General features: G+C 40.4%; 1 non-coding gene across 1 annotated transcript; it reads left to right on the forward strand.

Annotated features, from left to right (window-relative positions):
• The first annotated feature begins 13,986 nt into the window (after nucleotides 1-13,986).
• On the forward strand, nucleotides 13,987-14,130 carry LOC131924800 (small nucleolar RNA SNORA48). Its single transcript, XR_009383060.1, has one exon. It is a non-coding gene; the product is annotated as a small nucleolar RNA SNORA48 (small nucleolar RNA).
• The last annotated feature ends 1,088 nt before the right edge of the window (nucleotides 14,131-15,218 follow it).

Consider the following 15,218-nt stretch of genomic DNA (forward strand, 5'->3'; position numbering starts at 1 on the left):
TTTTACCCTCCACTGTTGGGAGTGAAAATTGATTACCTATTAAGTGCTGAGTGAGAAGGTTAACCTTAATAATTTCATTTGGCTTGTGTACAGAAAGCTCTGTTCCTGCCATACCTTGAGTAATCACTGGCAGATACTGCAGATGCCAGCTCTCCCGTTCTCCCCATTCCAGCTGGTAGGGCCAAATTCTTCCTGCAATATATTGGATCTGAGACCCCACAATGATGTGTCTGATCGGGGAAAATGTCAAGGTAAAGGAGAGGAAGGCGCCAGTGTCTTTCTCCACAGTCCCTGCTGACTGGGTTGTTTTGAGTTAGCAAATCTGTGAAGTTAGTTACAAAATCTGTGTTCTTTGGTGACTAAAACCTCATGTAACTGCAGAGTCTCAGAACCACAGAACAGTTTCCTTCATGGCAGAACTTTGATCCCAAAGACAGAAACAAAGCATATACGGGATAACAATATGGCAAGAGGCATTATGGTTACAATATTTGCTTTGCTCGTAGAACGTATTTTCTTCTTTGTGCAGCATCATTTGTGTTATAATGGAGCGATATCCAGCACAGAGATGACAAATGCAGAAGCAAAAGGAAGTGGAATATTTTCTAGTTTGCAATACACCAATTCCTAGGAACAGAATACTGGTTACCAGAGGCTGAAAAGATGTCAGAGGGATGGGTAAAGGTTAGTGGATAGATACTGAGTGAGCTGCAGTTAGACAACAGGAGTGGGTGCTACTGATCCAAAGGACTTCATGTCACCTATAGATAATAGTAATGTATGTTCAGGTCAGCAAAGCCAGAGGAAATGATTTTGAATGTTTTGATGACAAAGAAGTGATGAATGTTTGAGGAAGTAGACGTGCATAGCCAGATTTACCATTGCATAGAATATATATGCATCAATATAGCATAAGGACTTCATAAATATGTATAGTTTTAATGTGTCGATGAAAGAATTAAATAGTTGTAATAAACCCTGTGTTTATCTGATCCAACCCAGATGAGAAAGATACAGAATGCTTCTGTTTGTCTCATCTTGCTTTTGAGGAAGAGCTCCTGTCGTGTAGCCTATACTGGCCTCAAAATGCTGCTTCTAATTCTCCTGCCTTCATTACCTGAGATGTGGGATTCCAGGCACACACTGCCATGCTGGTTTTGTGTGGTGTTGCAGATTGAACCTCCACTTAATGTAATACTAAGCAAGCATTCTAACAACTGAGCTAGGTCCCGAGCCCCTGGTTATTTATTCATTCATTATTTATTTAAAGATTCAGCAATGAAACTGTTAACCCCTTACTAACTGGTCCACATCAACAAAGACTTTGACACCAACCAAATATTTTGCTCAATACATATACATATATATATATAATGAATAGAAATGGATTATCTATTTGTTGAATAAATTTTGAGCAGTGCTATTATACCAAGTAAAACACAATTTCTGAAGTCTCATTCAGAAGAGACAGCAGGTAAGCCAAAACAAAGACATATATGCTCAGTAATAAGGAAATATACCACAGTGCTACATATGTCTTGTCTACTTGTTATGAAACATATGAGGACTGTAGAATATCAGGAAGAGACAAGTTGCTGGATACTTGTAGTAGAACTAACTGAAGAAAAGACATGGGCAATTAAGGCAGAGTACCCACAGTTCACAAAGAAGGCAGAAATTTCTCCTTGTTTCTAAGTGCCACCTAAACAGCAGGCTCACCCGGGGATAGAAGACCAATATTTTACCTCCACCAAACCCTCCAACTATCATAGGGAAGATGTGAGATGAGAAACTGAGGCTTGAAGAAGTTAAGCTATTTAAACAAGATTATTTAACTAAGTGGAGATCAAATTCAAACCCTGGGTATTCAAGTCTATTAGTCTATAAGGAGTGTCCTTGAAGTTTGAGTCACAAAAGTCAAGTTCTTTAACAATAAATGTAAAAGTCATAGGAAGAATGTGCTTGTGACTGTATCTGTATGTATGGGTATGAGTAAAGTCAACTGTAAAGATTCCTAATTGTAACAATTCTGGACACTGAACATTTGGATGAAAACAGCCATTGTCAAATGTTCTAGAACAATCTGATTTCTTATTCTACTTGCACTAGAAATTTTGCCTTCTTTATAGCCTCATTTAAGTAACTACTCAGAGATAGGCAGTAGACATGTTGTCAGTCATCTCCTGTGCTTAATGAATGTATGATGGGTATTGGTCTGGAGAAATGTACTGTTAAGAGGTTTTGTCATGTACGAACACCATAGTGTATGCTTATACTGACTTGACCATGACATCACAAGAGTATATAATAACCACTGTTGTATGTATGTACGGTCCATCATTGGCCTTGATGCCATGGTGGAATATATGACTGCATTTAAATCCTATGCTTCTGTGTGGACTTTCATCCAGGTCAATGGAAATCCACTTGTTACAGGGGTCATGTAAAATCTGTTTAATCAATTATGATTTTGTAGAGCTTGGACAAACCTCCAATAATTCAGGAAGTTACAACTTGATTATGCTCTTGGTACCTCAAGTTGGAAGAAGGCCAAAGGGAAATAAACAATGTCTTCAGATGTGGTGATGTGGAAAATGGACAGTAAGAGCAAGAACAGCACAGGTTATATCTTACACAGTAGGGGGTAGGGCCTCATAATGTCTAGACACAAGATATCCCTGACAAATGTGACACGAAGCCTAGATTTTGAAATTATCAAGGATAATAGAATGTGAACGGAGTCCAGGGAGAATATTTTGGACAGTAATTTCAAAACATAGAAAACTAAGTCAATTACTTTCATTTCAAAGTGGCTAACTCATTATACATTGGAATACACATTCCTTGAACATCTTGTATATAGACCTCCATCTGCCTTTGGAAAAAAAAACTAATAAAAGAAAACTTTTGACCTTAAGGAATTTAGAATGTCTGATTGGAAACAGACTTATTGAGGATAGTTCTGAGGTTTTCAAGATAAGAGACAGAAAACTGATTAGGAAAAAATAAAAGATTCCATAAACCAACAGAAGAATCCTAGATAAAGACAGAGGGGCATAGTAAATAAAATATTTAGGAGGTAAAAATGGGTAGTACTTTGTAATTTACTGGATAGCATTTTTATAGCATGGTGAATGGTATATTTTGTGATTTTTTACCTTGGAGAAAATCCAAGAGATAATTCAAAATTCATGTGTCCATTCATTTAAGAAATATTTATCAAATGTTTCTTAAACATCAAGAATTTTAGGTTCTCTCACTTGATTAAATGTACATGATTAGAGAAAATGTTTCAGAGATTTAGACATTAAAAGATAACATAAGATATGATGTGTTATAATTATTTCTTATAAGCCACAAACAAGACAGATCCAAGTAACATTCAATGACCACCATAAGTCAAGCACCACCTTGGCCATGCTGTGCTTTATAATGACTGACTTTCAGCATTTCACTCACTTCAGAAGAAATTGAGCCTGAGAGGCTCTAAGTTCCTTCTCCATGGACTCACAGAATTATATGACAGAAGTCACATTCAAACCCAGGTCTCTCAGTTCCCAAACCCCATGTCCCTCTCATACTCTTGTCACCATCATAGAGAACTAGTGAACATTGTAAGGTTTCATCAAAAGTAATACTGAACCAAGAACTTCCTTTCCCCTGTAGTCCACTGTTCCTCAGGAAATTATCACAATAATGTATGTTACATTTTATTACAAATCTGTTCCTTTCAAATGTATGTGACTCTTTGAAAACGCTTTCCTAAATTGAGCATGCTTTTTACAAGTCTTACTGCAGAGTTCTAAAAATATCTAGTACTAACTTGCAAAAGCTAATTGTGTGCCCTCCTCCCCAGCTTTGCATTTAGTTATGGGCATGCTGGTAGCTTGAAATCAGTCCTAGGATGATTATACTGCAGACATTGAAATCATCTGGGTTTCTATCAGCTTGTTTTAAGACAATCAGTTGCTAAACATTTACCAACACCACCACTGTACACAAAGATACAGATATACATTGGGTACATAAAAATTATTGAGGTCTTTAAAATTCTTTTCCTAGTAAGAGTAAAGTTTGGATGGATACATAGGTGATAGACAGATAGACAGATGATAGATAGATAGATAGATAGATAGATAGATAGATAGATAGATAGATAGATAGATAGATAGATATTTTTTACTGATGTATATATGCGTATGTGTGGGTGTGGGTGGGTATGGATGTGTGGGGATAGGTGTATATGTGTATAGAAACTAGAAAAGGGCATTAGATTTCCTGGAGCTAGAGTTACAGATGTTTATGAGACACCTAAGGTGGGTGCTAAGAGCAAACTTCAAGTCCTCTACAAGAGGAGTAGACATTCTTAGCCACTGAGCAATCTCCCTAGCTCCATCTTAATATATTTTTGGTGTTATCTATTGGATTATCAAAAAAGAATATTATCATTCTACTTTGAAATACTTTGTTTGTTTGGTTTTTTTAAATAGAGTTTCTCTGTGTAGCCTTGGCTGTCCTGAAACCCACTGTGTAGACCCAGTTTCGAACTCACTGAGATCCACCTGCCTCTGTCTTGGGAATGCTGGGATTAAAGGTGCACACCACTACATCTGGCTTGTACCTATAAATTTTATGCACGATTAGGTCTATCCATTTATGTCCACGGTTTGTGAATATACTGACATATCCCAGTTCTGTTTTTCTGGTCCTGCCTTCCTTCTCTCTGGTAAACTTTCAGGAATCTTGTGCTTCAAAACCAGTGCCTAGTTGAGGGTTGCCTTCTTTCGGTAGATGTGAAGTTTTGAAAGAAGCATTTGTATTTATTTATTCGTAGTGGGATTACAGGATGTCCCCTTAACAATAACTAAGCCATTAGCTTAGAAATGTAACCACAACTACCATTTTATGTGACAATTTCATGTGATCATGCTGGGGCATGATTTCTCAGCTGCCAGGGTGGAATGAGTAGAATGGTTTCTTGAATAATGTAACTCCAAGGGTGTGGAGATGTTTCACCTGGAATCATTTGTGTTTTATTTGGGGTGTCCATGCAGTAACATGAGCAGTCTCTTTCAAAGTAACTAATGCTACAGTCCAAAGAGACTTCCCCTACCTTAAGATGGAGAACTGAACAATTATTCTTCCTTTCAGCGCCATGTGTGTGGGAGGGGGGGACATGATTTTTGATAAAAAATACAGCTATACATTTGTTCAGAATGATAGATTCGAGGCAGGCATGAATATTAATTTGTAATATTTTCAGAGAGACGTGTTTATGGCAATCAGATGATTACTTACTAGTAATTGTGTCATGATAATGTTAGCATTTCATGTACGATCCACAAACAAATAACCCACAGGGCTTAGCGTAGCAAAGTCATCAGCAGCCCTTCAAAGCAAATCTCTCTTTGAAAAACAAATACCTGAAAGAAAATTAAATGAGATGTCGCAGAGAGTTCTGAGGCTTACAGGTACTAGCTTTTCCTAGATAGCTGGTATGCAAGAAGATGGGTCCTGTATATGTTATTGCCATAACATGTACACCTTTGACTAAAATCCCAGTCTAACTCTGGCTGCTGGGACTGAGGCTGGCTTTCTCAACCCTTCATGAATAAGGAGTAAGTTAGAACGGAAAAAATGCTGTGGTTTGGAGACAGATTTGGAAAACCTGGAGGGTTTTTTTAGGTTGAGAATTTTACAGCTACACTTTCCAACCCCTAGAAGTCATTTGTGGATACAGGTAGATTGTTTTTTAATCCAAGAGAGTAGACATACAGCTGTTAAAACAATAAATAGCCTTTTTCAAAAATATCCCATATTGACTGCATTATAGGCACCCTGGAAAGGAGCCCTCTGTCTGCCACCTTGCATTTGAGAGGATGGTGGCTGTGAATCACAGACTCAGTCCATGTGGATGTGTGGGAGAGAGAGTTCTGGATTTCACAGTCGAGTCTACATTTCCCAAGCCATGCCTAAAGAAGACATCTGGGATACAGTGAGAGGAGCTACTTACAGGTCCCTACCAAGCCTTTCTGTTTTGCTTGAGTGCAGATTCTGCAAATGTACCTTTGCTCTGCATCAGCCTGCTGCTCCTGCTAGATCTACTACAAGCATTTGACTCTTTCTAATCATCAAATTCCATAGTCATGTTTTTCCAGGTCTTCCATCTTCTTTCAGGCACACAGAATGGGTTGAAATGGATTGCCTACCTTTTGTAGACTTCTGGGAGCACCATAAGCAAACACCTTGGAATGGATACCTTAAAATGTGTTTTCTCACATTGCTAGAAGCTAGGAAGTCCCCAATCCAGACTGATTGCTCTTAAGGCCAGTCTCTACAGACAGCTGAGGGCCTGCTGTCAATGTCCTCACCAGTCTTTCCTCTGTGCCTGCCCATCCCTGGTGTTTACTCTTCTTCTTATCAGGGCACCAATCCTATTAGATAAGGGCCTCACACTCATTTAGTTCCCCTTAATTACATATTTAAAGACACTGTCTCCAAATACAGTGTAATTATGAGCTGGGGCTTCAATATAATTCTGGAGGGCATTATTTAGCCTATAACATTCTTCCCTTCACTATAGAAGTAGTGCAGAGTTGGGAGGGGGGATAAGAGTACATATTGTTTGCTTAAGACCAAAATTAGAGGACCTTTCAAATTTATCATCTGTAGTCTGAAGATTTCCTGGGTCCTGGCCTGCTAGTGGTTGGGACAAATCTCTCCCACTCGCATCCCCCCAAGTAAACACATTGAAGCTTATATTAATTATAACTGCATGGCCATGGCTCAAGCTTTTTGCTAGATAGCTCTTATATCTTTAATTAGCTCATAACTATTAATCTGTGTATTGCCACATATTCCGTGGCTTTACCTGCATCCCATTACATGTTGCTCCTTGGGCTCCTCACTGGAGTCTCTCCCTACCTTCTTCCTGTCTCTCTCTTTTAACTTCCTGCCTAGCTCTAAGCTGCCTTGCCATAGGCCTAATGGCTTTATTTATCAACCAATCAGAGCAACACATATTCGCAGCGTATAGAAAGACACTCCCCCATCAATCATCCATTTGTCCAACAATGTCTTAATGCCTTGCAACTTCCATAAATGTCCAGCAGTACAGATTGCCTTAGCTCCTTGAGGCTAAGTTTTCTCACCTCTAGAATGCAAATGTAGCCAGCTGTCTATTTAGTAAATGTTGATTAAAACTCTGTGAATTCATAAACATGGTCTTTGTGCTAGGGAGCTAGCAATGAACAAAGTAGAAATTATCTCTCCCACTACCAACCTCAGCCCTACTTAAGCTTCAGCTCTATCTGGAGAGGTAGGAGTTTGTCACATTATAATAAGCACTATGCAAAAAGGCAAAGCAGGACAGAGGTAGAGCCTTAGATTGGGGGCAGATCCAAAGAGGATCTCACTGGAAAGGAGGCATTAGAACAAAGGGTTCTTAGATAAAAGGGAGCAGGTTAAGGACAGTGAAGAAGAGAGAACACTCCAGGCAAGGAAAACAGAGATTGAGTACTCTCCCAACTCCAGGAGCCACAAGACAGTGTAGTGATTAGAGAGAAGGGCTCAGGACAGAATAATGATAGAACATAGCATCAAAGGCATAAACACAGGTGTATGCAAAGGGAGTCATGGATAGCAGGTACATACACACACACACACACACACACACACACACACACACACACACACACACTTCTCAAATCATGCTGACAGTTTCCCTGTAGGATGAAAGATCATGAAAGGGCTTCAAGTGGATTGACTGAATTTGAGAATATATTATTAAAGGGTGTAAAACGGTAGAAGGTGGAAAAATTGGAAACCATTCTGATAATTCAGGACCCCGATAGAGGCTTGGCTAACAGGGATAGAACGTAGTCTGAGAGTAAGTTGACAGAATCTCGCTGGGATTCTCGATGCTTTGGTTGTTAGAGGGAGGAAGAAGGGAAGCAAACAAGATACAGACAATGAGAGGAGTGAGGTCAGCATTTGCTATAATTGGGAAGGAAAGAAGGAGAACGAAGAGCTGGGTTTTAGAGAATTCAAATATCAAGTTTCCATTACACAGGCCAGTAGAGAAATGGACAAAACACAACACTTTCTCACAGACTTGTAGGAACTAGCTGGAAGACAGGATATACTAGGTAGGTGACAAGACAGACCAGTATTTACTGATATTTGTTAAGTGCTTTTATGTCAAACACTGTTGGAAGTACTCAAAAAATACCATCTCATTCAATCCTCACTCAAACCTGATAAGAAATATGATTAGCCTCACTCCACTGATTAAAAAACTAAGAATAATTATTTACCAAAAACCCCTAGAAAGCAGATAGTCTGTGTTCTTGACACTAGACATTCCTGTCTCTACTGCATAATACAAACTGTTGCTGTCACTGTGGTAAAACCTTAAAACTGACACCTGTTCTCTCTGCAAAAGTCCCATTTGATTTCTGGTTTATTTTGTCCCTTTGTGGTATTCACAGTTGTACCAAAAAGAAATCCAATGTGGTTTCTACTCATCTACAAAGATGAAGCAGGAACTGCTGTGGATATTTCTCTGTATAAATAAAATGCTGATTGGCCAGTAGCCAGGCAGGAAGTATAGGCGGGACAAGCAGAGAAGAGAATGCTGGGAAGTAGAAGGCTGAGGCAGGGAGACGCTGCCAGCCGCCGCCATGAGAAGATGTTAAGATACCAGTAAGCCACGAGCCATGTGGCAACTTATAGATGAATAGAAATGAGTTAATTTAAGATATAAGAACTAGATAACAAGAAGCCTGCCATGGCCATACAGTTTGTAAGCAATATAAGTCTCTGTGTGTTTACTTGGTTGGGTCTGAGCGGCTGTGGGACTGGCGGGTAAGAGAGATTTGTCCTGACTGTGGGACAGGTAGGAAAACTCTAGCTACAAGGAACCAACCCAATTTCTGATGTTTATGGTTATAGTAAAACACTCAAATAGTTTTGTTTGGGCATTTTTTTTTTTTGGTCTTACTGATATTTTGTTTCTTTATTATCGTTTCCAATTTTGTATTTTTATAACGTGTGTGTGTGTGTGTGTGTGTGTGTGTGTGTGTGTGTGCCCACCCATGTTCATGTGTGTGCACATGGAAACTAGAGGTCAACAGTAGGTGTCTTTCCTCCGTCACTCTTCATCTTATTATTTGGGTAGCCTGACTTGACTGGCAGGCAAGTCTCAATGATCTCCCCTCCTCTGCCTACCCGACACTAGGATTACAGGCACAAACCACCAAGTCTAGCTTTTATGTGGTTGCTGGGGATGGAAACTCATGTCTTCAGGTTCACGCAGCAAGCACTTTACAGAAAGGAGCCATCACTCCAGCCCCTTTACTGGATGTTTGTAAGCTTCTAGATCAAATTAATAACCATGAATGTACCCAGCATTCCAGAGTGAGGATGTTATTCTCTCCTTCCTGTGCTCCTAAAGACTGGAAGAGGGACCAGTGTAAAAAGAGAAGCAATTTGATTTCATCACAGTGAAATTCCTCACCTTTCATTTTTTTATACAGAGATATGTTCACACCCAAGCATTCATGAGAGTTATGATATAAGAAGGGAGTGAAGCATCCGGATTTAACATCCCAAAGCTAAGGCACTTCAGATTCACTCTTTGAACTCACCGTACCACACATCCCAGCCTCATAAGGAAATAGCCACATTCATGTACATGGAAGTCCTTATAACCAGCAGAACCTCCATGTCTAGTTTACCTTAAAGCCTAAAAGACCTTTCAGTATACAAAGGTTTGAATATCTAAAGACACAGACAAAGGAACACAGGGAGACCTTTACCCTTTGCATTAATTATTTTTCTGGTGCTGTGATAAAACACCGTGATCAAGGCAAAGTAAAGAAGGAAGGGTTTGCCGGGCGGTGGTGGCGCACGCCTTTAATCCCAGCACTCGGGAGGCAGAGCCAGGCGGATCTCTGTGAGTTCGAGACCAGCCTGGGCTACCAAGTGAGTTCCAGGAAAGGCGCAAAGCTACACAGAGAGACCCTGTCTTGAAAAACCAAAAAAAAAAAAAAAAAAAAAAAGAAGGAAGGGTTTATTTGTGCTTATAATTCCAGAGGGATAGGAGTCTGTGATGGTGGGGAGGCATGGCAGCAACCAGCACGATGGCAGGAGGAGGAAACCAAGAGCTCACATCTGGACCCCCAAGCAGAAAATAGAGAGAGCAAACTGGAATGACAGTGTTTAAAGTCTCAAACCTTGACCCCAGTGACATACTTCCTTCAACAAGGCCAAACCTCCTAAACCTCCCTGAAACAGTACCACCAACTGAGGACCAAGTGTTCCACCTTCTGAACCTCTGGGGGACATTCTCATTCAAACCTATATACCCACAGAGTCAGTCAGCTTCTGAGCCATACCAGCCACCCACCTTCAGGATCTTATCTATGAGTGCCCTGGCTCCATGTTAAATTTCATCTTCCCAAGTAGCCTCTACTGACTGATCCTCTCTGAAAGAATTTTTCCCCTGGATCATCTGATAAGAACTGGAGCAGACAAATGTGTGGCCACTGTTGTATGTGGCCATGGTGGAAGTTTTAAAAACTTGTCCAAACTCTTAACTGCTTTTTCTCACAGCTGGTACTCACATAGCCAGGAGCTTTCCCAGACTTACTTGGGCAGCCTCCTGTAGAGCTCCAGATGATTTCCTCTCTATGCCCCACCATGAGCCAGATGATCCCTGAGGAGGTGACATTTGTAAGCCTGTTCTCAGAGCCAGTGACTTAATCCCTGCACCAAATACCAGCCCCCAGCAGTTACAGAACACAGCAGGCTAGAGAAGTTGAATCTGGCATAAGACCCAGACCACCTGGGCCACCTTGGGGCTGAGTTCCCTGTGCTCCCCCCTCTGCTGAGACCTTCAGCACAATGAGGGGCAGCAATGAGAACCAGAAATGATATTTGAGCTTGAGCCTTTCCTAGGTAAATAAATCACTGTGGAAAGATAAACTTGGAAAACTGATTTTCTCTTTTTGTTTTCCTGAATATCCCTTCAGAGGCAAAGAAGTTCACAACAGCTGCATTCAAAAAGCATCAACTTGGAGGCCAGGTTCAAAGAGCAGAATAAAATTGCAGTTAAGGATTAAACCACTAAAAGCTTTGGGTAGGATCTCTCTCACATTGGTGCAAGACAGTTAAAAAACAACCATGTGGGACACTCCTGGAGCTGGGCCTCCCAGTGGTGGAGAGCTTGGCTCCTTCCAGGGCAGCGTGTGTCTTTCTTATTGTATTAATGTTGGAAGCATCAGTGGTCTTTCCCAGATGTGGATTCTGTGTGCTATAATTCTGACCTGCCAGGTAAGATATTGCTACTAGTGCAGTAGTGGCAAGGATGTTTGGGGGCTAACCAACTGCTTTCCAACTAGATTGTAGGCCTGTTCCGTTATAAACAATATGTACTTGGTATTGGAAACTTGGTCAAAGCCTATGGCTGGGGAGTCATGGGCTCTATGTACTACTGATTTTTTTCTACATGAACACACACCCAACTGCCTCCTAAATATTGATGTTTATACTCATATAATACTGTTTCTCTTAATCTGGAAGAGAGAATCTTGTTTTCAGAATGTAACAGTTAATACAGAGATTCACAACTGGTAGAAGAGCTGAGAACGGGTGATCGATTGCTGACAACTAAAAAGAACATCTGTATCTCCCTCTCCAAGGTGCAGAGAACATCACAGGAAAGGAAGTAGAAAGATTATATTAGATAGAGGAAGGAGAGGACATGACACACTGTCTTCTGGATATGGCACGGCCATCACAATCACACAGAACTGTCACTACCTGCATAAAAAAAAAAGACATGGAGCAATGGAGCAGAAGCATGAATAGTTTGGAATAAGAAGGAAGCTAGGAAGAATGGGAAAGGGATATGAGAGGGTATTGGGGGGTGAATATAATTACATACAAAACAGTCTATACACATATGAAATTATAAAAAAATAAAACATAGAAAAGTGCCTCTGTTTGGGTTTCTAATGTGTATCCCTGAAGACACATCTTTGGGGTTTCTCTTTTCTGGATATGGAACCATTTTTATTTCAAAATGAAAAAGAGGGGATATGAACAAAGCAGGAAACAGGGGGACTTGTTAACACTACTTATTTGTGATGTTGAGGAAAGCACATTACAACAGAAAGCAGTAGAAATTGTGTTTGGGTAACCCAAAAGAAGGCTTGATGACGATTATGTGAATAGAAGCAGAACATCCTGAAGTGATTCTTGAAAACTCTTTTAAGGAAGGAAGTGCAAGAGGGAGATAGGGAAGGAAGTCAATAAAGACTGGGTCCCTAAGGAAATTTCCAGCATGAGCAACCAAGGTCACTATTACCAGAGAAACCTCAAGGCTAACGTAGAACGTTCACTGATGTCATCCCAGCTGAAGAGCTAAGACGCTGGTCCTGAACATTCCTTGTCTATCACCAATAACTACTTCTGGATTTCCGAGGCAACATACTGGCTTGTCCTGCCCACTGGCTGTGAGTCTCATGCCAAGATGAAATCTCTTAGGCAGAAAATAGCAGGTACTTCTGGCCAATGACCTTAAGCCAATGGAAAGGAATACTCAGGAAATGAGAGGGCACCAAATGAGAGGGCACAAAGCGAGGGCCCATGGATACATTATGGTCCACATGTACATTTTGTGTCTATGTATCCGAAGTCATGGTATCACTAGTGTCCACATATCATGGCAGATGGTAATGGATGAGAGCATTTCTCAGTAAACCCAGTGGAAAGAAGTGAAGGTGTCCAGAGTAATTGTCCAATAAAATGAAAACACCATTGGCCACAAGAAAGCAGGTAGAAGTGGAGGGAACTGTAGGAAACTTCTTGCCTCCCATTTGTAGGTTATTCTTTAGCAAAACAAAAAGGACAATTTCCCACATAGGTATGCCATCTGTGTCGCAACAGAGACCTAGTTATACTTGAGAAGAAACACATTGCCACTGGGTAAAGATGAGAAAGCATCCTGGAGTTAGAAGCGGAACTGTGTTTCAAGTAGCCTCACGAAGTATATGGTCTTAAATAACCACATTCTAAATAGAAATGTAAGAAAAAGGATCCTTGAGAAGGTGATAAATGGTCCATATATGATTTGACAGCCATTCCATCAGTGGGCATGGATGTAATTTACCACTGACCCCATGGTTCCATAAAATGAGCTCATGCTGCTAGTCACAGTGCAGAAAGTGGGAAAAGACCATAGAAAGATCTGGAAATCATGTTATTTTAAATCACTTGTGATTAAGAAGAATTTAGCAAAGAGATCTATTCAGACACTTGTCAGAGTTGTACAAGGAAAAATACAGCCCTACTGCTCCAAGGCTCACATTTGCCTCCCCTAGATAACTTCTAAAAATGGTATGTGGGCTTCTCTTTAGACTGAATTGCATCCTCACTCAGAATTCCTGTGTGGGTTTCATAACAGTGATTATATTTGAACACAGGGCCTCTAAAGAGGGGCAGTTAAGTTCAAATGAAGCCATCTGAATAAGCCCTAACCTAATATGACAGCTCCCCTTTGAGAAGAGATTAGGATACGTAGAGAAGGAGAAGCAAGACCACACCAGGACACGGTTAAACAGTGGCCATCTGACCACAAATTTGAAAGAGAGTAAGGAGATATATATGGGAAAGTTTTGGGGGAAGGAAAGGGAAGAGGGAATGATATCATTATAATCTCAAATTATAATTATAATCTCAAAAAGTTTTAAGAAAGCAGCCCTCTGAATGGCATGAAGAGAAGAGAAGCATCAGAATGAAACTGACCCTTCTGATACCTTGAATTTGGACCTCTAGCCTGGAAAACCACACACACACACACACACACACACACACACACACACACACACACACTCCATTTCCACTATTAAAACTTTACAGCCTGTGTTATTCTCTTATGGTGCACCTAGAGCAGTGATACAGCTTCCTTAAAGAACTCTTGTAAACCCCTGGCAATGGGCAAAGAGACACCTTGTGAGGAGTAGTGTTCATCTATCAGTCAGGGGCAGAGCAGATGGCAGTCCTTTGTTCACCTGAGCTTGATGCCTGGCTTGGTGGCCAAAGCTGTTTCATGCCTAAGGCACATTAAAAACATTTTTTTTCTATATCTATTCAATATGTAACAATGGAGTGTTTATTTGCTTTTGTAAATAACAATCAACCAACAATAAGCATTGCTTTATGACTTGCCATTGTCACTTGATATTATATCTTAGAAGTGGTTTCAAATCAACATCTACATGTGTAAGTGAGTCTTTTCAACTCTATCATATCCTGTGGTGCAGATGAACCATCATTTATTTCCTTAGTCATATGCAATGGGGAATCTAGCTTGTAACTGTTGAAAATGTTGTTCCTTGATCTTCATCCCTAGCTAGATGTAGACCTGAAGGAGATCAGTTGTATATGATGGCTAGAGAAAGCACTCAGCCATACATTTCCCTTAGTAGCACAGAAGAAGCTCTATTACTCAAAGCTTTACAATTTCTGGACATGTTCAAGCTTCAGTGTTCCTTCCCTTCATTCAACCTCTCTAACAAGCCTGTTTAGAATACAGGAAACTGCAAAGGGACCCAAGCAGGTATCAAGGATTCTAAACCAAATGCCAAGCAAGATTAAGGAACAGAACCATGAATCGCAAGGCTCTAAGAGGGGATATCAAGACAAAGAAGAGTTAACACACATGTCCATATACACACGCACATGTACATACAAACTCTTGCATGGATAGTAGTTGCTACACAGTCAGAAACACATGCTTTTCTCACACGTACTAAAATCTGGAATGCTAATCCCTAGCATTGACAGTTACGAATGTCATGATCTTTCTGCATTCCTTGAGCACTAGCTACAAGCAGTCTAACAGAAAAGGACATCCTAGTAATGACTTGTTATCAAGCCATGCTGATTCCTCAGGGCAAACTTTCTCAAGCTTTTTAGGAGACTACTCCTTTTCTGGGTAGTTTATTTATTATAAGCACACAGAAAATGGTGTCTGTTCTTCTGTAAAGATGTTTCTATCTTGTAGCACAGGTAAACTCTCCCACCTATTTCACCATGACATATTAGAACTAAATGCCAGCTCTAATGCTGAAAGCATGAAGACTGGGTGTAATAGCGTGTCTGCTGGTAATCTGTCCAGCCAAGCTGAGGAGGATGAACTTCTCATTCTTATG

The sequence above is a fragment of the Peromyscus eremicus genome, chromosome 14, assembly GCF_949786415.1.
Source record: "Peromyscus eremicus chromosome 14, PerEre_H2_v1, whole genome shotgun sequence".
Taxonomy (NCBI): domain Eukaryota; kingdom Metazoa; phylum Chordata; class Mammalia; order Rodentia; family Cricetidae; genus Peromyscus; species Peromyscus eremicus.